The sequence below is a fragment of the Phymastichus coffea genome, unplaced genomic scaffold (genome assembly GCF_024137745.1).
Source record: "Phymastichus coffea isolate CEN01 unplaced genomic scaffold, Cenicafe_Pcof_1.1 PCOF00011, whole genome shotgun sequence".
In the NCBI taxonomy this organism is placed as follows: domain Eukaryota; kingdom Metazoa; phylum Arthropoda; class Insecta; order Hymenoptera; family Eulophidae; genus Phymastichus; species Phymastichus coffea.
The window spans coordinates 2,824,193-2,850,737 of NW_026706822.1; the positions used below are offsets into that span (position 1 = coordinate 2,824,193).

The window sequence follows — 26,545 nt, forward strand, 5'->3', positions numbered from 1 at the left end:
GCGCGCGATCTTTTAAATTAGCAGTTACGCCTCAGCTGTTGATACGAGAGGATATCGCCGGAATTTTATTTGCACTGTTTTCTTGCCGAGTGATAGTTTTTCCAGAGTAATTACGCGCGCGAGTGCAACAACGTGATCGGCAGATTACAGCATCACGGTAGCAGCATATTTGCAGCTGATAGGCGGTACGAGACAGCGCAGCTGATATAACAGTTCCGGAGGCAGTTGATACATTTTATTGGCATCAACAATTACGGCTGATCACCATAATTGCACCGCAGGGTAGGTGCACCTCCCTTTACTATCGCGTGTCAAAATATATTTATTATTTTGCTCAGCCGCGTTAGCGTTGATAATCTTGTATTCGCGCCGAGCGTTAGATCGCGCCAATATTCGAATCTTCTCTCTCTCTCTTTCTCACCGGAAAATTATTTAATGGTAAATCCTATTCGCGTGCGTCAGTCTTTCGGCCCGACAAAGACTGTATAGATTTTTTATGAATAAACTTTGTCAACTTATTCGCCGATTTCGTCATATGATTTTCCTAATAGTTTAAGAAATTGAAATAGGCTTAGGTGTTAATCCTATTACGCCTAGGGGATTAAGCGGAGAAGGAGTAAAGTCGCTCACACTTCAAACTCATCGAGTGTCACGATACATGTGACTTAAGGTGAGTTCAACTCCGTTTGATAGAAGACAACAAAGAGAAATCATCTGACGTTAAAGCGAAGACACGTACTTACATACGTGATTAACGGAGCGGCGGTTTGCTCTGCATCGTGGGAGTTTGCTTATAAATAAATTTCCCATTTTTGCAAGGATTCCCCCCCGTTACATGGCGCCCAACTGGTATTAAGACCCGTGTCGTGCGAATAGGATTGTGCGTCGAAGGTAATCGACGCACGAGAGAGAGAGACGATTGCGCGAGCGCTTAGGGAGGTTTGAGCGGGTGGTAGAGCGAGATCGTGAGCGGTACGCCCTCTGCTGGGGAAAAAACGAAACCACTTCGAACCTTTAGCTAAAAATTGTTAAAAATATTGTAATAAGGGCCGAAAGCGATAATTATTGATAGGTCGAAGTGATTTCAGGTCGTACGGGATAATCAGGTGTTAACCCATTTCAGCCACAGTTTGGTGGATAAAGGGGGGTTGGTAGCACCTGATCGACGATAAAGGCAGAGAGCGCGACCCAAGCGTGCAGTTCAATTATTAGCCAGGCGGAGCAAGCAAACAGCAGGCTCCGACCTTAGGTAGGATATTTTTATAATATTTATAGAAAGTTTGCGGAACTGCACGCGCTCATAATCTCGCGAATTTGAGCCTTATAAAAGGAGGCAATAAGGGTAGTTACACTAAATAGTGTATACCCCGCTCATACCTTGGGTGATAGGAAGCGGTAGTGGTCGATTAGGTCGAAATTTTAAACCTCAACCGCATCCTACACCCGTGCGGAGGCTAGATGGCTCTGTTGTCAGCTCAAATCGACAATTGGGCATTAGAGCTGACCTCCGCACAGCGCGAACATTATTTAGCGGATTTGGAACTGCGCAAGGATGGAAGTGTCATGCAACAGGCGGCTAGGCTTGGGAGATGGTTGCTGGGTGAGTACACCGCCACAGATTTTCAAGAGACCACGCACAGCAAAGAGGTGGCGGGACGCAGGAGGCGATCCCGACAAGTGTGGCTCGACAAAGTCTGTGACGAGTTGGAAAACTCCAACGCGGATGATAACAGCGACCATCCCCTCAGAATCATCAATAGGGAGGGAATAGCATTGACTGATATGTCAAGAACATTCACCTGCCCAGATGAGGACTCTGAAGGTGAAGCCAGCCGCCATGAAGAGGATGAACTCGTCCAAAAGGCCCTCCACACGCAAGAACAGAAGGAGGGAGAAAGGAGGCGGAGCAATCCGGATCTCAGGTCGCAGGAAACCTGCACCCGGAAGGAGCCTCAGGAAGAATTGTCCTTGAGAGAAGCCTTCCGAGAAATAGAGTACCTGAAGGAAGGAGTCGACCGTAACCACAAACTGGTAGGTCGAATCCTGGAAACCCTACAGACTGCGAATACGAGAGCTGGAAGAGACAATGCATGATATGGCCAATGCAAGTCATTCTTCTCTGCGCGACTCGGTTCAACCACGTTCCGCACGTAATGTGGACTTTCAGGACACATACACCTGTCACTACGACTCTGGGATCCCGAGAAGCACACCGGCTCCTCCAAGACCACAACCCAGAAGGAGGGAAGTCACCCCACCGGAAGTCCTCCAAAGAAGAGGACAGGAAGAAGATCCAGAAGATTATGGTAGATCCGAACCTGTTCGACAGAGGAGTCGAAGCGGATCAGCTGGCACCGGACATCAAATATCCTCAGGGCTCTCCACAACCCGAGATGTTGGGAAAATTGTCCGCGGATGGAAATTGAGGTTTGCGGGCAGTAGGGCACAGAGCGTAGATACGTTTCTGTCAAGGTTGGAAGATCTGCGCGTAGGTGCAGGGCTAACTGATGACGAAGTACTTTGTTCCGTATCAGAGATCCTCGAAGGTAACGCGAGGACCTGGTACGATAATAACAAGTACCAGTGGCTCAGTTATACAGAGTTCGTCGCGGACGCCCGGGACTGGTTCGGCACAAGTACGCAACAGCAACAAAGGCTATTGCAGGAAGCTCAGAACCGGTTCCAGGGCGAGGACGAACTAGTGCGAGACTACGTGTCCAACCTGGTGGCTCTTGTCAATAGACTAGAACCACCCATGCCCTTGGAGAGGTTATTAGACTTACTCCATGCAAACCTCCTTCCAATCATCCAAATTCAGCTGCGTCGGAGCGAGATGAAGTCGATACGCGAATTCAACAGGAGGGCGACCGAAGTACAGAACACCTTATCTTACGGTCGTCGTCCACGTGTATTCGCTGACCCCAATTCGACGATCTTCCCTCAGCACGCCTACCAGCCGAGCAAAAGAACGGCTGGTAGTAAATCCCAAACCGCTGCAATGGCCAGCGAAGGGAAAGAGCGTGCGAAGAAGGAGGGAGATCCGCAGCGCGGACAGGGAGTGGAGAACCCTGCCAGGAGGCCTACCGAACAAGCGTCGGTATCGGCTACGCAAGCTCCCACTTCTGATAAGAAGATGGAAGAACGTCTGGAGGGCATCGAGCGGATGTTACGCAAGCTGGCCACTGACAAGCAAGGCAGCCCTCCAGAACAGCGTAAGAGCCGATGGCGTGGGGGAAGGAAAAATTCCCCTTCTCCCAGGTCTCCTGGCGAGCGGCGAGATGGGCAGAGGCGGAAGATCGACTTCACCAAGCCTCTCCAGTGTTCCGCTTGTGGCAAGCTGGGATTCAGTCGCAAGTTCTGCCCAGATTGCAACAAGGGAAACGGCAAGGAGAGCGAAGAGAAGAGGTCATCTTCGCGCCTCCACTAGATTCGACCTCTCGCCGCGGGTCGCCGATGGGAAACAGCAAATTGTCGGCGACCCAGGGATCCAAACAGGTCCTGGAAGGGCATCAAGAGAGTCCAGGACCTAGCAGTACGTTAGAGCAGAAGGCGATCGAACCCGATGCCAGCCCTCGGCAGAACAGAGCAGTGGTCATTCTGGAAGGACCAGATGGCCATATACATGTTGTGGAGGAGGGGGAAGATTCCAGGGAAGGCCTCTCCACACAAAAAGCTCCTCTGCCGAAGAAATCCACAAGTAAAAGCAAGTCTATCGTCGTCGCAGCAGCGGAAGGAAAAAAACTGCTGAAAAACACGACGAAGGGAGGCAAAGATGCAACTCGTGGATATGACCCAGAGGATGAGACCAGGTGGTGGTTGCGGGTAGACATAGGTGACTTTAAAATTAGAGCACTCTATGATACCGGCGCCTCATCCTCGGTCATGGGTCAATTAGGGCTGAGATTAGCATCGGAGATGGGACTCGGGTTGAATGTGACCAGGGCGGGCGATGCAAGGCTTGCTGATGGACGCCAGTGCCCTATAATTGGTCACGTGATGTTCCCTTTTAAAGTAGGGGGAATCACGAAGGCAATCAGAGTCGCCATTACGCCGCTGCTCACAGATGACTGCTATGTAGGCGCGAACTTTATAAGAGAGTTCCGCGCAGTTTTGGATCCCGATGAGGATGAATTATGGCTTAAGGACGCCCAAGTGAAAGTACCAATGGAAGTGGCTGGAATTGATGGTACGGCATTTCTCGCACCGGTAGGACTATGGGAAGCCACGGAGTCACAGCTTGAAGAAATTGAAGACCTCGTCGGAAGATTGATTCCTGACGGAGGTCAGACTTTAGGTTGTGCCGTGGGGGTTGAGCATGAAATAGATGTTGGAAATGCTCAACCCATCAAACAGAAGTACTACCCAGTCTTAGATAGAGTGCGAGAGGAAATGCACACGCTGGTCAAAGATATGCTGGAAAAAGATGTTATAGAACCAGCGACCAGCGGATGGTCAAGTCCGATAGTAATGGTAAGGAAGGCTGATGGAAAATATAGGTTTTGCGTGAATTATCAAAAGGTAAATGCAATTACCAAACCTGATGCCTATCCTTTACCATATATGAACGACATCCTAAGACGGATAAGGGATGCAAAGTTCATATCTACTTTGGACTTGAGCAGTGCGTACCATCAAATTCCCTTAAAGGAAGGATCGCGTCCAATATCAGCGTTTACAGTTCCTGGATTAGGGCACTTTCAATTTAAGAGAATGCCCTTCGGACTGTCATACGCAGGAACGACCTTCCAGAGGTTGATGGACAAGGTGATAGGCCCGGATATGGATCCATTCGCTTTTGCTTACCTTGACGACGTAATTGTGGTTTCGTCGTCCTTTGAGGAGCATAAGCGGCACCTAGAAATGGTATTGAAAAGAATTCTAGGTGCGGGCCTAACCATCAACAAAGCCAAAAGTCACTTCTGTAAGACGGAAGTCAGGTACTTGGGAGTTCTTGTGAACCAGGACGGAGTAAGACCAGATCCCGAGAAAATACGCCCGATATTAGAATATCCAATACCCCGGACTGTCAAACAGGTGAAGCGATTCATGGGAATGACCTCGTGGTATAGACGTTTTATACCCGACTTTGCCATGATCGCTGAACCTATAAACCGCCTGACAAAGAAGAATGTACGTTTCTCTTGGGAGGAGGAGCAAGAGCGAGCTTTCACGAGATTGCAGGAGGCGATGACTTCCGCCCCAATACTGCAATCACCCGATCCGAACGGTCAGTTTGTATTGCAAACTGATGCCAGTGATAGTGGGATCGGGGCGGTTCTCGCACAGGATGTCGATGGAGTGGAGCGCGTAATAGAATACGCCAGCCGATCACTCAACAGTGCTGAGAGAAATTATACGGTCTCCGAGAAAGAGTGCTTGGCAGTAGTATGGGCCATTGGAAAGTTCCGGCCGTATATTGAAGGGCATCACTTCAGGGTCGTCACCGATCATAGTTGCCTGAAATGGCTCCACAATATGAGAAATCCCACTGGAAGATTAGCGCGATGGGCGCTAGCATTGCAAGGTAATGTCTTCGATATCGAATATCGAAGGGGGGATCTCAATGTGGTGCCAGATGCTTTATCTAGGGCCTATGAGGAGGAGGGGATTGAAGTGAGTGCTATAAATAGTCGGCCGGAGACCACTGACGCCTGGTATTTGCAACAATACCAGGAAGTATGCCAGGATCCACACTCTTACCCCACTTGGAAGGTGGTGGGAGGGAGACTGTATCATTATCAGCCTGATGAGGATGGTGAAGGGTCCATCGACAACGATGAAGCGTGGAAGCTTGCGGTACCTAGGGAGAAAAGGTACCAGGTGCTCCAGGAAGTCCATGATGCTCCTACAGCAGGACATCAAGGACGAGAGCGTACGTTCTCCAGGGCTAGGCGCTTGTACTACTGGCCTAAAATGTATGATCAGGTCAGGGAGTACGTAAAGAGTTGCCCGGTATGTCAGCAGTGTAAGGTGGAACAAAGAGCACCTTGCGGACTGATGGGTCGTAGACAAGTGTCACGACCCTGGCAGGTGGTGGCCGGTGATATCACTGGTCCATTTCCCAAAAGCTCTCGAGGTTTTGAGTATATCCTAGTCTTTGTAGACTTGTTTACTCGCTGGGTAGAGTGCATTGCAATACGCAAAGCCAATGGGAAGACAATCGCAAGGGAATTACACGAGAGGATTGTCACTAGGTTTGGCGCGCCAGAAGTATTCTTATCGGATAATGGAACCGAGTTTAAGAATCAGGAGGTTGATTCATACCTCCAGATGAACGGCATCCAGCGCGCCTTAACTCCCGTGTATCATCCCCAAGCGAATCCCACAGAGTGAGTAAACAGGACACTCAAAACCATGATCACGTCTTATGTAAGCCGTGATCACAAGAGCTGGGATGAACACCTGTCAGAGTTCAACTTCGCGTTGAACTCGGCAACTCATAGCGCCACCGGATATAGTCCTGCGATGCTCATGTTTGGGCGTCAGCCAGTACCCCCTTTGACGTTCAGAAGAGCCCAAGATCAGCAAGCCCTTGAATGTTCGGAGGGTCAAGCTGTAGAAGATTGGGCCGAACATATGGGGAAGCTTCCTAATTTATGGGAGAGGGCTAACTCCAAGTCAAAGGAGGAAGCTGCGCATCAGGCGGCTTATTATGACCGGAAGAGACGGCAACCCGAGTTTAAGGTCGGAGATTGGGTTTGGAAGAGGAACAGGATTCTATCTTCAGCTGCTCAAGGTATTTCAGCTAAATTAGCGCCGAAATATGCCGGTCCGTACGTGATTGAAGAGGTTTGTGGTTCCAACACGTACAGGCTAGGCAATCAGCTGGAGATCCTGTCTGAGCTCTTCCATGCCAAAGACCTTAAACCATATTACGGTCCGGGTGAGGATGAGGAAAGCGAGGAGGTCATCGAACCTCGCGAGCCGCCAGAAGAACTGCCGTCGGAGGATGCGAACGATTCCGCGAATACGCGCGAAAATCCGGGAGGGGATTTATCAGATAGCGAGCGGGTCCAGTTAGCAGCCCCCACGGTCGTAGATAAAGTTCCCACCGAGACGGCGGAGTTACCGGTATCTGCCCCAACTAAGAGAGGTCGAAGTCGACCTCGAAAGGTTCCAGAGACGGTCACCGGTCCAGCGAGGGGCAACAACTCTCCCGTGAAGGTGAATAGAGGGAGAGGTAGGCCTCGAAGGACCGTGCCCGTCGTACAAAGGACGGTTGGGCCGATAAAACCGAGCGGTAACCGACGAGGGTCAGGACGTTCCCACAAAGAATCGCGAGGGAGCGTATAACTCGGTGGGATGCGGCTATTATTAGGATTGTTTCTTCGCGCAGGGAGATTCATCCGAAATTTGTTGTTTTTTGGATGTTTCAGATGGACCGGAGAATCGTCGTCGAAGAGGAGACCTTCGAGGTGGTCACGCAGATGCTGTTAGATCTGTAACTGGGCTCTGATGCGACGCGGCTAATTGAAGATCTGCGGAGCTTCGCCAGGGTCCAGTTGGAAGGGACCACCCGAAGGGATCGGCGTAATGCCTCGGTGGCAGAGGTTCTCCGGGATTCGTCGTGGGTCGCCCCGAAGAAGGCTTCTCGGGACGCTTCGACACAGACCGAGGACCAGGACAGTGTCGAACGTCCCAAGTCTACAATGGACCAGGGGGTGCAGACCCTCAAGTCCGGCGTAACCCTTACGTCGGACAGTGCGAGCCAATGCCCAGGACCCAGGGAAACCTGTGGGGCCTCGCACTGGGTCTGCAATCATCCCCGGATCCCTGAGCAGCCTACTCTCCTCCTCGACTTCAGACACGTGCGTCTGGGGATCAACGAGGTGGGGAGTGCCTGGCGGTTCGCTCAAGAACTCCAGTCTCAGGTGCAGGAGCACCTGAGACGCTTTTTGAGCCGCCAGGGCGCAGAAGAGTTGCTCGGGGAGTGGGCAGGGATGGCTCAGCGTCAGAGGGCCTATGGAGAGGCCCTGCTGCGGGTGGATAACGGAGAAGAGTCCTCCGCAGCGCTCCCGGCGCCGGCTCAAGAGAAGAGAGCCCCGGGAGCTACTGACGCTGGACCGACGCTCACGGTCCATGTGGACGGGCGCATGGCTCCTGATACCACCATCGTGGTTAGGTCGCAGGATGGACGTGCGACCGCCACGGTGGGAGGCGTCACTATTACCGCCTACCAGGGAGTCAGCACCCAGCAGTCCCCTCGGTCTGCTGAGCAGGCTACACATGCTCGGGAGGATGCTCAATTCCGATCGCTGCTGAGGGGCTGCAATATATGCGGGGAGCCCGGGGTGACCAACTCCCAGCGGTGCCCGAAGAAAGCTACACACTGGCGCTACCCGAAACATCGAGCGCCAGGTCTAGCCAAAAGATGATGTAGGCCCTGGAGGGTAGGCCCTGGGCATCACGGTAGCAGCATATTTGCAGCTGATAGGCGGTACGAGACAGCGCAGCTGATATAACAGTTCCGGAGGCAGTTGATACATTTTATTGGCATCAACAATTACGGCTGATCACCATAATTGCACCGCAGGGTAGGTGCACCTCCCTTTACTATCGCGTGTCAAAATATATTTATTATTTTGCTCAGCCGCGTTAGCGTTGATAATCTTGTATTCGCGCCGAGCGTTAGATCGCGCCAATATTCGAATCTTCTCTCTCTCTCTTTCTCACCGGAAAATTATTTAATGGTAAATCCTATTCGCGTGCGTCAGTCTTTCGGCCCGACAAAGACTGTATAGATTTTTTATGAATAAACTTTGTCAACTTATATGCCGATTTCGTCATATGATTTTCCTAATAGTTTAAGAAATTGAAATAGGCTTAGGTGTTAATCCTATTACGCCTAGGGGATTAAGCGGAGAAGGAGTAAAGTCGCTCACACTTCAAACTCATCGAGTGTCACGATACATGTGACTTAAGGTGAGTTCAACTCCGTTTGATAGAAGACAACAAAGAGAAATCATCTGACGTTAAAGCGAAGACACGTACTTACATACGTGATTAACGGAGCAGCGGTTTGCTCTGCATCGTGGGAGTTTGCTTATAAATAAATTTCCCATTTTTGCAAGGATTCCCCCCCGTTACAGTTTTTATCAGAATTGTTACAAAGCAACACACTACGAGTACTCAAATATTTGTACAAAACTAAAGATCTAAAATGAACCTATAGCGATAATATAAAAACCAAGACTTTAGATTGACACCACGCAGGAGATAATACAGATAAAAAATCTACAACTAATTATATAATTAGGTTATATGGAAATGTAAATTATTGGAAAACATATGAACAAAGTAATGTTACAAAATGTTGAACTTTCGCTGAGTATACTGATTATATCAGAAGCAGTAACAGAAATTTTGTTGATAAGAAATTTACTGATTGATTCTTTTAATTTAAATTTTGATAAATCAATAAATATGTATGAAGATAATGTAGGCGCGATAATGTAGCGCATTAATTGCAAAATTTGGTAATTTCACGAAGAATTTTTAGTATATTGAAGTGCAGCACCATTAAATTAATGAAAATTATGATGAGGGAATTATTGATATTGTTAAAATAGATACAAAATTTCATTTAGCAGATATGTTAACTAAAAGTCTCGACAAAGTAAGATTTATCACAAATAGACAAGCATTGAGATTGATTGGAAAAGAAAAATTAATAGCTTAATTTATGTTTGAAATTAAATTATTTTAAATTATTTATACATTCCGATCCACAAATTTAACAGTACTATCAAGCCTAATAATAATACATACTATTAGGCTTAGCAAAATTACTTGCAATAAAACGATTTACTTTCAATGTAACTTAATCGGACGTTTACTAGATTTTACTGCAAGAGTGTTAGAAGTTATGTCTTTGACATGCCTGTGGCCATTCTCAAAATGAACACCTTACGTATAGAATGCAATATAATATCAGAAGCTTATATTAATCAATATAAGTTTTTTCCTGCTGTATCACCGAACTACAAAATCAATGAAGTGCCCAAACAGATTATATATCTACCTTTGACTGTTAATGTTATTGATCATAGGTCTACGTTTGGTAGATCAAGACGGAAACTTGATTAATTTTCGAGATGAAATTATCACAATACATTTATATATAAAAACAGTATCATAATTGCAATAGTTCACAATCCCAAAGTAGGTAGTAGCTATATAAATACACCACCATGTACTCCGAAAGTCAGTCATCGACAGATAGCTAACACGACGAAACATTCAGTTCCTGTAGAATCTCGGTTCAAACGTAAACATCACTCAGATAAAAAGAAGAAGAAATGTAAAAATCGTGAAAAATTAATATATATATTTATCTATTGCTGTCATCTTTAAAATGTTGTGAAATTGTATAACTATATTGATCAATATGTGTAATAATTTTTTTATCAAAAATAAAAAAAACTTGTTTCTAAATACTGTGTATTGTATAATACTGGGTATATGTAATCTTTAACTACGAGCATTGATGTGTCCGGACGTAAACTGGGTGGATCTGAGAGTAATAGCCATCCATCTGGTAGAGGATATAAAATTACAGAGGAGAATCAGTATGACTTAGGAAATAAACGACTCTGTAATGTGGGTACTGCTATTCATATTGTTGACGTTGGAAACTTAAAGACTGTTCAGAATATTCTTTTAGAAGAACTTACAAATTCAGATGACTCTTTATCCAAATTATAATTTCGTATAGAAGAATCGGATGGATTAATTGATATTTACCGAATAGAGCTTGATATGAAATTCATAGAAATTTACTCTCACACTAAAAAGTTAAAAAAATTACATATCCCCACCTGTATTTTCTATCCAATCAAAATCATCGACTTTTCAATATAAAGCAGCATATTTTTTTCTTTTCAGCCATTCTTCATCAGCGTGGGGCAGAATAATAGGGTATCGTACACAGGTCTCTCTGACAATAGGAAAAGTTCAAATAATAAGAAAGAAAATAAGTTTTCGCAGCTATGAATTTGAATTTACTTGCGACAGAGGGTCTCAAATAAATATCATAAAAAATAGTTTAGTACCCTCAACATGATAATTCCTATCGGAAATTACGAATATAGTCCAATCAATAGAGAAAAATTGCAGATAAAAATTCAGAGGTGGAAAATCTCAACAAAAATATGGCAGAAATAATGTAAATATATGCATCATACGCCATGTAACTCGAGATTTTGCATTAGTTTTTTTTTAAGAGGTTAAGTTTGCAAAAACAGGTTTTTGAAGTCTCTAAGCTACGGTATACATATTAGGTAGCAAATTTTTAGATATAAGTTGTAGAGAAATGCAAAAGTTACATTTTAAGCTATTACATGATAATATGCCTTTATTAATTATTGCAAAAAGTATCAATAACTATCGTAAATGACCAGTTTTAAGATACATATCAAATATTTATTGCAAATTTATAATTTTTTTATTTCTTTTCCTATATCCTAAGAATAAGCTCTTACAAATCTATAAAATATAATCTCTTGAATACTCGTATATTTATTAGATGCTCAGACATTTCAATTTGTTAACTAAGAGGTGGCTAAAGTACAAAGTTATAACTTTTTTTGGCAGATGGGATTGAATTGCAAAATAGTTCACTCTCTTTGTCAAACGACAATTTTGATAATGCACTAGTGATGAATGAAAAGATTTTATTTCAACCCCTTGTTTTTAGCATAAAAAAAATGCAATAATTTTTGTTGTCATAAATAAATGCATTTGTGGTTTCCCTATACATTACAGAAATTTTTCACCTGACAATTTAGATAGCTGAATTCACGACGGATATTTAAAAACATTTTATTTTATTAAATCAATTAAATTTTATTTAATATGTATAAGTTACTCTAACGTATTCTGTATTACATATTAAATAAAATTTAATTGATTTAATAAAATAAAATGTTTTTAAATATCCGTCGTGAATTCAGCTATCTAAATTGTCAGGTGAAAAATTTCTGTAATATATAGGGAAATCACAAATGCACTTATTTATGACTAAAAAAATTGTTGTATTTTTTTTATGCTAAGAACATGGGATTGAAATAAAATCTTTTCATTCACCACTAGTGAATTATCAAAATTGTCGTTTGACAAAGAGAGTGAACTATTTTGCAATTCAATCCCATCTGCCAAAAAAAGTTATAACTCTGTACTTTAGCCACCTCTTAGTTAACAAATTGAAATATCTAAGCATCTAATAAATATATTCAATCGCACAAGAAATAATATTTTATAGAATTTTATAGAAGAATTGTATGAGCTTTGTCTTAGGATATAGGAAAAGAAATAAAAAATATCAAATTTCTAATCAATATTTGATATCTTAAATTGATATCTTAAAAATGGCTTAAAATTGATTGGATTATTAATATTATTGATAAACGAAGTGCGTTGAAACTGTATTACATGATACAACTAATGCATAAAGGATGATTCTTGTCTGGTGTGAAATTTATGCCCGAGCAAAATGAAGATAGAAAAATATATAAAACATAATCTCTGTCGAATGTGAAAGATATGGTAACATAAGGAAATCGCAAATAGGATACGTCTTCTACTGAGCATGCAGCAAAGTTGCACTTTTCTGCTCATTGTTCAAAAATATTCATAGGTGGCTTTTTAAGTTATTCGTTATACCCGAAAAATTTTCCTACCCTTATGAAGGAATTATAAGTATACCTATTCCAAGGGAACACAAATTAGATTAGACTGATAAAAAAAGAAAATATTGATCATTTCTGTAAGAGCCTATACTAATATTAAAAATAATGGGTGCAGTATAAAGTTACATAACTTTGAGTACTTCTGAAATTCAGATACTGTTATGAAATCTACACTAAATCTATCTTCTCCCACCTGATGAATTGTTTTTGAATTTTTGTGAATACTTTTGATGATCTCTTTTAAACAATAAATGGGAAAACAAATAAAAAGTGTTGATACTATAGTGTACTAACAATAACATGATTTCCCTAAAGCAGTAATTTTATACTTCTCCAAGCAACCCAAATGGGCAGAAAATCATACTCACCAAATATGGTTACTAATTTGATAGAAGAGACCTGTCCTATGAGTACATAAGCAAAAAATCAGTTTTATATACAATACAACTGTACTATTAGAGATGGACATTTTAAACAAATGCAGATTGCTGAAATAAATAGTAATTGTGCAATAATTTATCTCTTTTGATAATTAGCTTTTCCTTTTTTTTAATTTGTTTTTATTTGATTTATAATCTACAGATCTTATGTATAGATAGTTCTTTTATAAGTCTTGCTATCCAGCGAAAGGTATAGTAAATTTAAATAAAGAATTAAATTTTGTATATCAATCTAAATTTTAATTTATATTCATGTTTATATTACTTTTTTCGAAATGTTTAATAAATATATAGAAAATTAATCAAAAATTTTTGATATAGTTAATAAAAACTAATATATTTATATATTTGATTCCTGTCTGTTTTGAACTTATAAAAAAATACAAAAATATATTCATATTTTTAAGTTCCATATTTTAATATTCCAATAAAGAAATCATTTAGATGATTTATATTTTGATGATTTATATAAATTGAAAGAACTTAATTTTCCTGTCTAATAATTAAGCCCTGTAATAAATTTTATGATAACTGTACTGATGAACAAATATTTTTCCATCAATGTTCTAGATAAAAATCTATTACAGAAATTGATTGCTAAGATTTACATCTAGATGTAATTCTTTTAACATATTGCAAATAAGATATTGAATAACAACCAGTTTGTACCACTTTGATATTTTGATATCTCAATAAAAACATAATATATAAAACAACAAATAATCTGTCTTCAAACTCCAAAATACATCATTATTAAGATATCGTTTTGTCATCTGGGATCCCAACTTGTGAGCTCTGTTAAGATCTGAATTTTGATCTGATCTAATGGTTTTCATTGGAGTATTAATTTGTATCCGATTCAATTCTCAGGTATTTGTTTTATGTATAAGTTATACTTATTTATTTGGAATTTAGTTATTAATAATTAAGTAAGATTATAATTTCAATGTATCTAAGTATATTGTAAATTAGTGTTATGATATACAATAACTTTTAAACACTGAAGAAAACTGTGTTTACTTTTGAATATAATAATAACATGCTGTATAGTTTATGAATGGTATGTACGAATTTTGTTAAACAACCTTTTCATAACTGAAAATGATTAAGTTTAATTATTTAATAGTTTATCAAACATTGAATACAAAAAATATTTTGAGGAAAAGCTCAAAACTTGTAGAAAATATAACATATTTTTGAGAATCAAAACAAAGGATAATTCTTCATTATTAGTTAATAATTATAATTATTAATAATAAATGTACAAAGCACAATTATTTTTCGGCTACTTAAATTTTTGGATAAGCATATTTGTAATCAACTAATAAATTCCAAGATTATAAATCAAAATTCTTTTTTATATTCAAATGGTGTAAAAATTGCTACATTAGAACAAATATTTTTCATTTGTTTAATTCGAGAAAGGGTTGATTAAAGTCATCAAAATATATTCATTAAGGTACACATAAAACTATAAAAATAGAGATTATTCATTAAAATTATAAAAATAGTTATAATCACATACGACTATTACCTTATTCAATATGTATATAAACTCAAATTCAATATGTATATATTGTTTTCAGTAAATATATCAAACATAAAAGTAATTTTATAAAATAAAATTTACTTCGATTTTATGGTTCACTTGTTCTTAACTTGTTTTTAATAATATAATACAATACAATGATTTCAAATGTAGCGAGGCTGCTGAATGTACATAGTCAACATACTGAGTACACATTAAGGGCCGTTACAGAACGATTCTGACACCATGACATGACACCAATTCTGACATATATTCTAGTAGAAAACGACACGATCCACTGCGCAGCAAACCAACGCAGGTCACTGCTAGGGAATTTGTCGGTGGCGCATATTTTGAAAGTTCCACAATAAAAATGAACACAAATAAATAATATATTTTCTTTTCTTCTTTTTTTTTTTTGCGCGTGTACTATCTACAAACTCGGAAGAAAATCTGAAATACGTTGTCGATCCTATCCATAATTTATTATTATCGCATTTGTGACTCATCACAAGGAGATTCCTTTCGGGAATTATTGGTTGGCTTTTCGATCTACCAGATTATTTTAATAATCATGACTGCGAAAGCTTGCCGGCGCGCGCGCGCTTCTAATTCAAATAAACATAATCTGCATGAAAGGCGTACGAAAGACTGTGAAAAGAAATTAGTCGATGATTAGTTCCCTGCCGAGTCGGGATGAGGTGCCGATTGAACGGTAGTAAAACTGGCTCCCGCAGGTCAAAACAAACCAAAGATCGAGTGGCCTGGCTAGTTGCATGCCTCTCCTCGATCCTTCCGACCTTGGCTTTTTTTTTTCGTCTCCTCCGCTCGTGCGCGCGTCAGAACAGCGGCTCTCCCGGGAAACCGCAAAAAAAATGCCAATGTGTTGGGCCTACTGATGGTAGGTAGACCAACCCTTCGACTATGCAGGCTACTTGCATCTCATTCTCTCTCTCTCTCTCCCTCTCTCTCTCTCTCTCTCTCTCTCTCTCTCCCTCTCCCTCTCTCTTCCATTACGTATCGGCCACTTTCTCCTACGCATGTGCACTCATCCCCGGGGTCGAGAGATCATAAAATTTTCGCTTTTGAAAAATAAGCACGATTCATAGTTCATCAGTTGCTGGTAGTAGCTGGTAGTATATAGCCACGCGCTTTTACTGCTTGCTTCGGCCGCTTTCAAAATTTTCTGCTGCATTTCATCCGTCCGGATCACAATCTTTTCGTTATTCGCCCAGTGTTTCTCGCGCTTGTCTTCGAGCTCATATATTATACACACTCGTTGCATCGACTTGGCAAAGTATACTCTCGGTAAGTATAAACAATTTTACATCACGTTCTACACTCATCGATTATTCAATTCTCCGACGCTGTATACATTTCATACATTTCGTTTTGCTACAATTGAATAATTTCACAGAGTAAGGTTCATTATTACAATTGTTGGAATAATAAATATTTGCACATATCGTTCAACACAGATTATATCTTTATCAAATACTATTATTACAATGTTTTTTAAAACGTGAGCTCTGCGATCTATCTTTTGCAACGTTTTTCCAGACATTTGAAATTAGAATTCAATAATTTATCTATCTTATCACTAGTTTAGTGGAAATAAAATTATGTTAGATTGAGGGTTCAGATTCAATGTCCGCCGACTGTACATGTGCATTATGTAGGGCGCGTCAAATTTTTACGCGAAAATATTTCGGTAACACGCAAGCATACTGTAGCGAATATTTCATTACAACATATTACATTCTTCATAGTCATCGATGCTATTTTTTTTTATTTCAATCGTTTCACAATTCTTAATCGAACTTACAAAAAAAATTTTCACTATACGTACAAATTTTAACATTGTAACATCGTAAACATTATGAACAATATTTCCATTTAATTAGTGTCACTATGGATTTTAATGGACACTCTTATGCAATCCCGCCAGAGTTCAATTACCTGAAGCCCGATGACAACCAAAGTTCTGCCTCAAAGATGAGATCTTTCAAGTTACCTAACACTGATAAAATTATGTTGTCCAAGATCAAACAGTACAAATTGTTATTCGATTCCAACGACGACAATCATGGAAAACGCGAAATAACAGCCCGTACATGGGAGGCCGTCGTTAAGGAAATGATTGCTGATTTTCTAAAACTCAGTGAGGGTTGTCCACGTAAGTGTTGATTTATATGTCTAATATGTTCCGGATTCTACCGCAATAGTAATTATCGTACAAAGTGTGATCAATTAATTCCACCTTCATACATTTTTAGTGGCAATCCTTTTTTATTTTCAAAGAATTCCCACTGCTTTGGTAGGCGGATTTATTGAATACCACTACAACTATTTTTTAAATAATAATAAAATTAAGAAACCTGGATTAGTCAATATCAAATTCCTTTAGAAAAAAATTAAAAAACTTTCAATGTATTCATTTTCAGCGGAAATAATCAATCAATCTTTGACTACGACGATGACAGTCGCGGAAGTTAGGCATAGGTGGCGAACACTCCGCCAAAATTTTTCTGCTGAAAGGATTAAGCGAGAAACTGGCAATGTCAAAGGAGGATTTTCTTTATACGATGATATGGCATTTTTGACACCTTATATTTTTTCAAAGCCGTCCGTATATCGGTATTAATAATTAAAAAAGCAAAATTTTTTACATGTTGTAACAAAGAAATTAAATCTATTGTAGAGTAAAACGAACATCCACGGCCGCAGGAGGTGCTCGCAAAAAATCGAAAACCCAAATGCTCAATTACGACAATGGTTTTGCATCGATACATCCTTCTGTTGTCAATAGTCACAATAGAAATTGTTATAATGTTGTTGTGAAGACTAAGCCGATAAATAATATCAGTACTGGATTTGATTGTAAAGAAGAATTGTCTGACGATATTGAAATTGGGCCAGTGGCCCAAGAGAATGACATAAACGGAAGCAATCGAAAATATGTTAACGATGTTGTTGCAAATCAAGTAAAAAATGAAATAAGAGAAACGAATCGAAAACTGGAATTGCAACGAAGAAAAAAAGAACTCAGAATACTGAAGGACTATCACGACAAGCAGGCTGAAGAAGACAGGAAAATGCAGAAACAAATAGAGGAACAACGACAAATGCAAGACAAACAAAATGCCATCTTTTTTCAACGAAATAAAACGTGTGCTAATACTGTAGCAACGATATTAGCGACAGTTAGGTCAGAGACTAAAAGAAAATTTGTAGCATCTCAAGTGTTCGATATTTTATATAAATCTGAAAAATAATTTCATATTTTAATAAACAATTGGAATTGATACGCGCGGCTAAGTACATGAAAATCGTAAGTTTACATTTAATATTTAGTTTATCAATTTTCTGATGTATTTTCATATGTTATGTACATGTATGTAAAATGAGAAATCATTATTCACGTTATAAATTTTTTATTATATTAGAGTCAATCTGAATTTGTAGTATTATTTTTAAAACTTCTTTCATTTTTAATTCAATAATAGATTTTTTATAGTAAGTCATTCCCATACAGTGTCCTTCTTTGATTCATGTTTGGTAAAATGTGACACATAATTGGTTTTACAAATAATTGGAATATTCACACAAACGTTGCATTATATCAGTCACTGACAAACTAGATATACTTATAAATTTTTATAACATCTTAAAATAAATCTTATCTTTAAAAATAAATGGTACATCGTAATTGCAAATTATCTTTTCATTGTCACTTTTTTTCAAAGCCTAATGCAGTGAGAACGGAAACACTGATTATTGTCAATTCTTTGAATATATACTTATATTAATTGTCGCTGTCAACTGATGTATCTACTTCAGCACACAAATGTAATAATTTTCTCCTCTTCGTTGCTGCACTTGTGGGACTAAGCCGATTCAACTCTATTTGAACCAGATTTTTTATAGTAGCACTGGGATCATGAGCAGCTGGAGCTCGGGGACATTCACTGCTCAATACATTATTGATTCTTGTTTCAATACGGTTCCTAGTTTCTTGATGGCTATTTATAACACTCATGAGAAGAGCTTGACCTCTGTCCTTCTTGCTGAAAGTTTTTGTAGTAAAAGGCCTCGAGCCAAAACCCATACTAGCATCATCAACGCTGTTATATTGAAAGTTACTTGATTCTCTATTAACATAATTGCAAATTAAAGATATTGTTTTACATACAACTACGGTGAGAACAAGTAACTTATTATAATTTTGAACTTACTGTCTGAGGCATTGTGATTTCGACAACATATTTTTAATGGCATCGTAGAATTCAAAAGCTGACTTTCTTTTGGTTGCTGCTGCACTGCCACTGCGAGTCTCCTTGTTTCTTGTTGCTTCTTCTCTCATGTATGCAGACTTCAAACGTGTCCATCTGTCTATACTAAGAGACACTAATAAAAAGATAATATCAACTAATTATTGAAACAAATTATCATCAATGTCAACACTATTAAACTTATTTTACATACCATCTTCGTGCATTTGAGAAGCAATTTCATTCCAGGAATTGTTTATTTTTATTCGATCGCTATGGTCTCTGTGGTCCTTTTCAAAAATATGAGGATATTGGCGTAGAATATTCAAAAAATCGTCGTTTATATTGCCATTTACAGTTATATCAACATTTTCAAGATCACTATTTGTCTCAACTTCTTCTGGAAAATCAGACACGTTTCTTTCTCAATATATGCAATGCAATGAGAAATAAGTTTTTTACATCGAAAATACATAGACTCAACAACAATTAAGAAGCTGAATCTATTAAAAAACAACGAGGTGGGCGAAGGTTGTTATTGTGTATTCGTATGACATAACCTCGAAGTTCGAGGATCGAACGAGAACGCCGGCAGCTATGGCGTCTGCGACGCGGGATAAATCTTGTGTTCTGCTAATTTTGAAAATAATTGTTGTTCTTTTTTCGCGATTTATTTACATTATTCAAGGGGATACTAATAGTATATAATAAATAGTGAGAAGTTATTTGAATGCTTTAAAAACTGTATTTTATTACGTATTACATTGATTTATCAACAATAGTATATAATACAAAAACATGATATTCAAACGCAAAGAAATATAATAACTCATTACATAATAAAGAAAGCGTATATTTTTTAAATAATACTCTTACACGCAATGAACTTTCTCAAAATAACTATCTACTTATTTGGAGATTAAAAAAAAGTATAATAAATAAAAAGCACTTGTAATTAAATTTTGTAACACCGACTATTACAAGCTCTTACAAGCTAATCTTCTTGATTTCTACCGCGATTAACGTAATCAAGTTGCCATGGAACCTGACCTTCTTGACTCATGAAATATCTAGTTAAGTCATGACGAAGCTGAACAGCTGCCGGTGCAACATTTGGTTCATGTTCGACAAAAACTTGGCGTTCTTGCTGAGCATCATCACAAGTTCTTTCTTGTGCTTGTGTTCTAGACATTACAAAATTGTGTAAACATACACAGGCTAGAACAATATTGTCTACGGCGTTTGGATGGATTGCTATTCGCCCTTTTAACACTTGCCACCGCCTAACTAAAATTCCAAAAGCACATTCAATGCAGTTCCTTGCTCTAGAAATTCTGTAATTAAATATTTGTTGTTCTTGAGTCAGATTTCTGTCAGAATACGGCTTCATAAAATCAGTTCTCAAAGCGAACGCATCGTCGCCGATAAAATAATATGGTGCTTTAATATTTGATCCTGGCAAATTCGTGTAATTCCGTGGAATCGGCAAAGTTTCGGCTATTAGGTGTCTGCCGAAAGCACTCCTCGAAAAAACCCCACCGTCGCTTTCTCCGCCAAAAGATCCTATATTTACCCACGTAAATTCGTACCTGTGATTACATGCTGCCATCATAACAATACTATAGGTTTTTTTATAATTATAAAAGAGAGAGCCGGAATGAAGAGGAGCTTCTATGTGAATGTGCTTGCCGTCGACGGCACCTAAACAATGAGGTAGATTCCATCTCTGATGATAACATTTACTAATATTATGCCATATGGGTTCCGTAGGAAACCTTAAATATCTAGGACATAAAACTCTAGAGATTGCGGCACAAGTATGTTTAATTATTCCAGACAGTGTTGATTCGCCAACTTTGTAGACTTGAGCAATTGAGCTTATTTGATCGCCGGTCGCTAAGTACCTACAGTTTTTCATTCTCTTGTTATTAAAAATTTTAATTTCCAAGTTAAATTTTCAAAATAATGTTATATTCATTACCTTATTGTTATAGCTAGACGTTGCTCAGCACAAATATCGGTGGGTCTACTAGTTTGCGGAGTAATTTCAGGCTCGAGTAAATCCAACAAATACTCAAACGAGCTTAAGTACATTCTTGTGTATCTTTTAAATCTGGCTGGATATTCCTTCATTTCTTGAAACTCATTAACAAAGAAACCGTCACCATATAATCTTCCCTGATTCAATGGGTGCATCCAAAACCGCCTGTTTCTCCACCGCTTTGATCGTTCGTAATCGAAAATAGCAATAACTTCTTCCATAGAATCATCCAATTCCATCATACATCTTCGCAATTCATCTTCTAAGTCAAGCTCCATTGTTGCACTAGAAATCAAACAGTACTTTGTAAAATATAGATCAATGCCGATAACATCACACCTTTTTTTCGGAACCATATAATCCTCATTCATCTTTGTATGTGATTCTGTATCAAAGGAGCTCGATTAAAAAAACTCATAATAATTTGTTTCTACTCATTTGGAATAAAAAAACTGATTAATGTATCCTAACAAAACAATTAGAAGTGCTTCTCGATTAATTTGTAGCGGAAAAAATGAAAACTTCACAATTTATATTAATACTCATAACTTTGATCGACAGTTACAGTTCAATGTCATAAAATGATATAAAAAAATTATTGAATTCTAATTTCAAATGTCTGGAAAAACGTTGCAAAAGATTGATCGCAGAGCTCACGTTTTAAAAAACATTGTAATAATAGTATTTGATAAAGATATAATCTGTGTTGAACGATATGTGCAAATATTTATTATTCCAACAATTGTAATAATGAACCTTACTCTGTGAAATTATTCAATTGTAGCAAAACGAAATGTATGAAAAGTATACAGCGTCGGAGAATTGAATAATCGATGAGTGTAGTACGTGATGTAAAATTGTTTATACTTACCGAGAGTATACTTTGCCAAGTCGATGCAACGAGTGTGTATAATATATGAGCTCGAAGACAAGCGCGAGAAACACTGGGCGAATAACGAAAAGATTGTGATCCGGACGGATGAAATGCAGCAGAAAATTTTGAAAGCGGCTGAAGCAAGCAGTAAAAGCGCGTGGCTATATACTACCAGCTACTACCAGCAACTGCGGGCCGAACTATGAATCGTGCTTATTTTTCAAAAGCGAAAATTTTATGATCTCTCGACCCCGGGGATGAGTGCACATGCGTAGGAGAAAGTGGCCGATACGTAATGGAAGAGAGAGGGAGAGGGAGAGAGAGAGAGAGAGAGAGAGAGAGAGGGAGAGAGAGAGAGAGAATGAGATGCAAGTAGCCTGCATAGTCGAAGGGTTGGTCTACCTACCATCAGTAGGCCCAACACATTGGCATTTTTTTTGCGGTTTCCCGGGAGAGCCGCTGTTCTGACGCGCGCACGAGCGGAGGAGACGAAAAAAAAAAGCCAAGGTCGGAAGGATCGAGGAGAGGCATGCAACTAGCCAGGCCACTCGATCTTTGGTTTGTTTTGACCTGCGGGAGCCAGTTTTACTACCGTTCAATCGGCACCTCATCCCGACTCGGCAGGGAACTAATCATCGACTAATTTCTTTTCACAGTCTTTCGTACGCCTTTCATGCAGATTATGTTTATTTGAATTAGAAGCGCGCGCGCGCCGGCAAGCTTTCGCAGTCATGATTATTAAAATAATCTGGTAGATCGAAAAGCCAACCAATAATTCCCGAAAGGAATCTCCTTATGATGAGTCACAAATGCGATAATAATAAATTATGGATAGGATCGACAACGTATTTCAGATTTTCTTCCGAGTTTGTAGATAGTACACGCGCAAAAAAAAAAGAAGAAAAGAAAAAATATTATTTATTTGTGTTCATTTTTATTGTGGAACTTTCAAAATATGCGCCACCGACAAATTCCCTAGCAGTGACCTGCGTTGGTTTGCTGCGCAGTGGATCGTGTCGTTTTCTACTAGAATATATGTCAGAATTGGTGTCATGTCATGGTGTCAGAATCGTTCTGTAACGGCCCTAAGAATAATAACAACATCCAGCTTGAATAATTTATGTCAAATTAAAAATAAAAATTTTATTTAATAAATTTCGATTAGCTTGATTCAAATATTAATCAGATTTATTTGCTCAGTTTTAGATTTTTCATAAAAAATTGTTACTATGATTGGAATAGCTGATGACTTCCAATTAATTATTAATGAATATTTTGAATTTAAGTAACTCCCAAAACATAAATTTCCGACTAGGTATAATTTGCGCAATTGTATAATAAGATCAGATAGTCTTTTTAAAAACATTGATTAACTATTCTTGAACTGATTAACTCATATTTGTATCATGTGTGCACAGTTTGTGCGTAACGTTGAATGTAATGGATCGCCTACCCACCCCCCTTACCGCAGCCGGCAAATTTAAATTATAGCCAAAAAAAAAATACCAATGGGAAGGTATGTAACTGCACCCTCCAAATACGCTAAAAAATCAATCTGCACCCTTCTACATTAATTAATAAAAATTAAAAACCAATGGTAATATTTTCATATTTTCAAACAGCGATAACTCCAAAAATATTCAATATTTCTGAATAAAACTTTTATAAAAAAACTGCACCCGGACTGATTCTAATTGCACTCTACTTAATTTGTCCAAATTATCACCGTTAGTTAAAAAATTGGTAAAAAAAACAAATTCCCCATTTGAAGTATGCACAGGATGCTCAATGAGCATGCGCGGAAGCCATCTCGTCATCTAGTAAAATTCAAAGATAAAAAAATAAATTCAAAATTGCATTCAGTGTTCCAGACTGGGGAACACCTGATCGGATCGACGTTGTTTACATGTGTACTTTAGCCAGCAAAGTGCAAAGTGTTGATTAGAAAGCTGCGAGAGGATGAGAAACGGGAGAAGCTGTTACTGACGACGTAAAATTAGCTGCTTGCCAAGAATCCGGCCAAGTGAGAGGGCATACAAAATAATGTCACTGCAGTTGGTTTAGGTAAGTTATCACAGCAATTAATTCAGTGTACTTCGCTGCCTTGGAAGGTTTGATTAGACGAATATTTACTGCTGTTAGGATTACATTTCAAATTTTCGTAACTAACAGTTATTTCATTATTCAATCATGTTTGCAAAGTAATTTCATAAAAAGGAACATATTCTTTTATTCAAAAAAGCAATAAATATATTTGACTTGGGAGATTTTTTCAAAAACAACTCCAGACCAAAGCTCTCTTTTTCGCTTAAGCAACTAACGTGAGTGTATTCAATCGATGTAGTTTTTAATATGATATTTTTGATATCTTTCGAAAAGTGGTTCGGTGGTATGATCCTCTGATTAAAAGAAACCATGTTTTTAGACGTTGAAAATCTTTAAAGCAAGATGATCATTTTAAGAGAGTACGGTGGGTACGCAACTAGTTAGTTGAGAGAACGCCTTGACTTTTCACTGACTCACATAGTAGCAAGAGTAAGTTTGGCAACGTCGCACATATGCTGGCTCTCACATGTTGCCCTGTTAGTGTGTTATTGTTGTATCAGCTATTATCGAATGGACAAGTCACTAAGAATAAGAAAATAATTCACAAGTTGAGTGATTACTTGAAGACTGTTACTTCGGAAAATATTTTTTAATTACTGTTTCTAATTTTTTTTAATAAGAATTGTTGCAATAAATACAGATTTTATTCAATTTGTTACTGTTTTTTTATTAATAGTCTTTTTCTAAGTAATTGTAATCAAGCCAAACAGTTGTATATTTTAAAGCAATGCGTCACTCAAGCATACATATTTGAATCGGGGAGCGCAGGTTAGATACGACGTTGCCGTATCTCCTATTCGCTGACGTCACTCATGATTTTGCGGTAGAAATTATTTAATTACGATCAAACCAGGTTCTGATTGATAATTTTGAAAACGGATATGGATGTAGAATCATTTTTTACACAACTTAGAATTTTTTCGGAATTTTTTCATTTTTGAAAGCTTTAATAAACGATAAAAAGTACATTTCCCCATAAGATTACATGTTAATTTCAATAATTAATTATCGGCTTTGAAACTCTGAACGATTACCAAATTTGAACCATAGCTTTAAAGCATTTTAGTAAAGATATAGTTGAAGTTTCAAACGATTCTCATTTTTAGTTCTATCTCCCACCGTACTCCCTTAATCTAATAATATAATAATTACATTTTAATTGATGTCGTCGATACTTTTGTAAATTTATTTTAAGTTCCTCAAACTGGTTCTGTTGTTAGACTTTTTCACAATACTTTCCAGTTTTAAAGGGAGTAGATTATGAACCTGTCGATGGAAAACCTGTTACTTTCAGTGTAGAAACATTGAATTCTCATGGAATATCCCATTTAACAAAGGGACGTTTAACTGGTCCACAGAGAAAAAAAGTAAAAGAACATTTAGAATCTAGAAAACCAAGACAATGGAAACTAGAAGAAGTTAATAGGGAAATGGAATATGGAGATCCTGATCCACCATTTCTTTATAGCCAAGAAGTTATACAAAAAACTAGGCATGAGGTAAAATATGAAAAGTTAGGATTAAAATCAGGGGAAAGCGTATTCGACTCACTTCAAAGATTAAGAGGTGTTTGTCTCCATGGACCGGGGCCTAAAGTACACATGTAAACAACGTCGGTCCGATCAGGTGTTCCCCAGTCTGGAACACTGAATGCAATTTCAAATTTACATATTTTTTTATCTTTGAACTTTACTATAGATGACGAGATGGCATCCACGCATGCTCATTGAGCAACCTGTGCACACTCCATATGGGGAATTTGTTTTTTTACCAATTTTTTAACTAACGGTGATAATTTGGACAAATTAAGTAGGGTGCAATTAGAATCAGTCTGGGTGCAGTTTTTTTATAAAAGTTTTATTCAGAAATATTGAGTATTTTTGGAGTTATAGCTGTTTGAAAATATGAAAATATTACCATTGGTTTTTAATTTTTATTCATTAATGTAGAAAGGTGCAGATTGATGTTTCAGCGTATATGGAGGGTGCAGTTACATACCTTCCCATTGGTATTTTTTTTTTGGCTATAATTTAAATTTGCTGGCTGGAGTAAGGGTGGTCGCCTACCCTCCTTGTACCTGCCAGCAAAGGGTAAGGGAGGTTGGATCGCATACAAAATTTTTTGTACCGATGCGAAGACAGCCCGACACAAATAACATTTTAGAAAAAAAAATCATCACATCTCACGTATGTCTAATTGTACTTCTCGAAAAAATAATTATTTGTTATTGTACCATTATATTTCTCATAAAAAATAAGAAATATCCTTATCGATATTTCACCTCCTATTTATTCACGTAAAAGACATAATTAAGCAAAAATAAATTCACAGAAAAATTGTACCTTCTGTAGCCTATAGTAAATTGTACCATCAGTACAATTCCATAAATTTGTTTCTAAAAGAAATAATAGGACAATTACAAATTACCACTATTTGTTACATCTTACAAGGATGTCATCCGGAAATGCACTTTGCGCAGGCGTAGAGCTTTAAACAGCGGAAAAATTTTGAAACCAACAATATTACATACATAAATTTATATAAATTCAATTGATGATTTAGTATAGAAATAATTTAACTTGTCAGACAAAATAATTTT

The 26,545-nt window shown here is 38.4% G+C and overlaps 1 protein-coding gene across 4 annotated transcripts in view; it reads right to left on the reverse strand.

Annotated features, from left to right (window-relative positions):
* The window catches only part of LOC131672465 (protein IWS1 homolog), a 555,150-nt gene that overhangs the window by 197,886 nt on the left and 330,719 nt on the right, over positions 1 to 26,545 (reverse strand). Inside the window, exon 1 of one of the 4 annotated variants that reach the window (XM_058949702.1) lies at positions 14,661 to 14,847. The exons of the other annotated variants lie outside the window; for them this stretch is intronic. The gene's annotated coding sequence lies outside the window, so the exon portion shown is untranslated. Of the gene's footprint in view, positions 1 to 14,660; positions 14,848 to 26,545 lie in introns of those variants that run through there. 4 annotated transcript variants of the gene reach the window in all.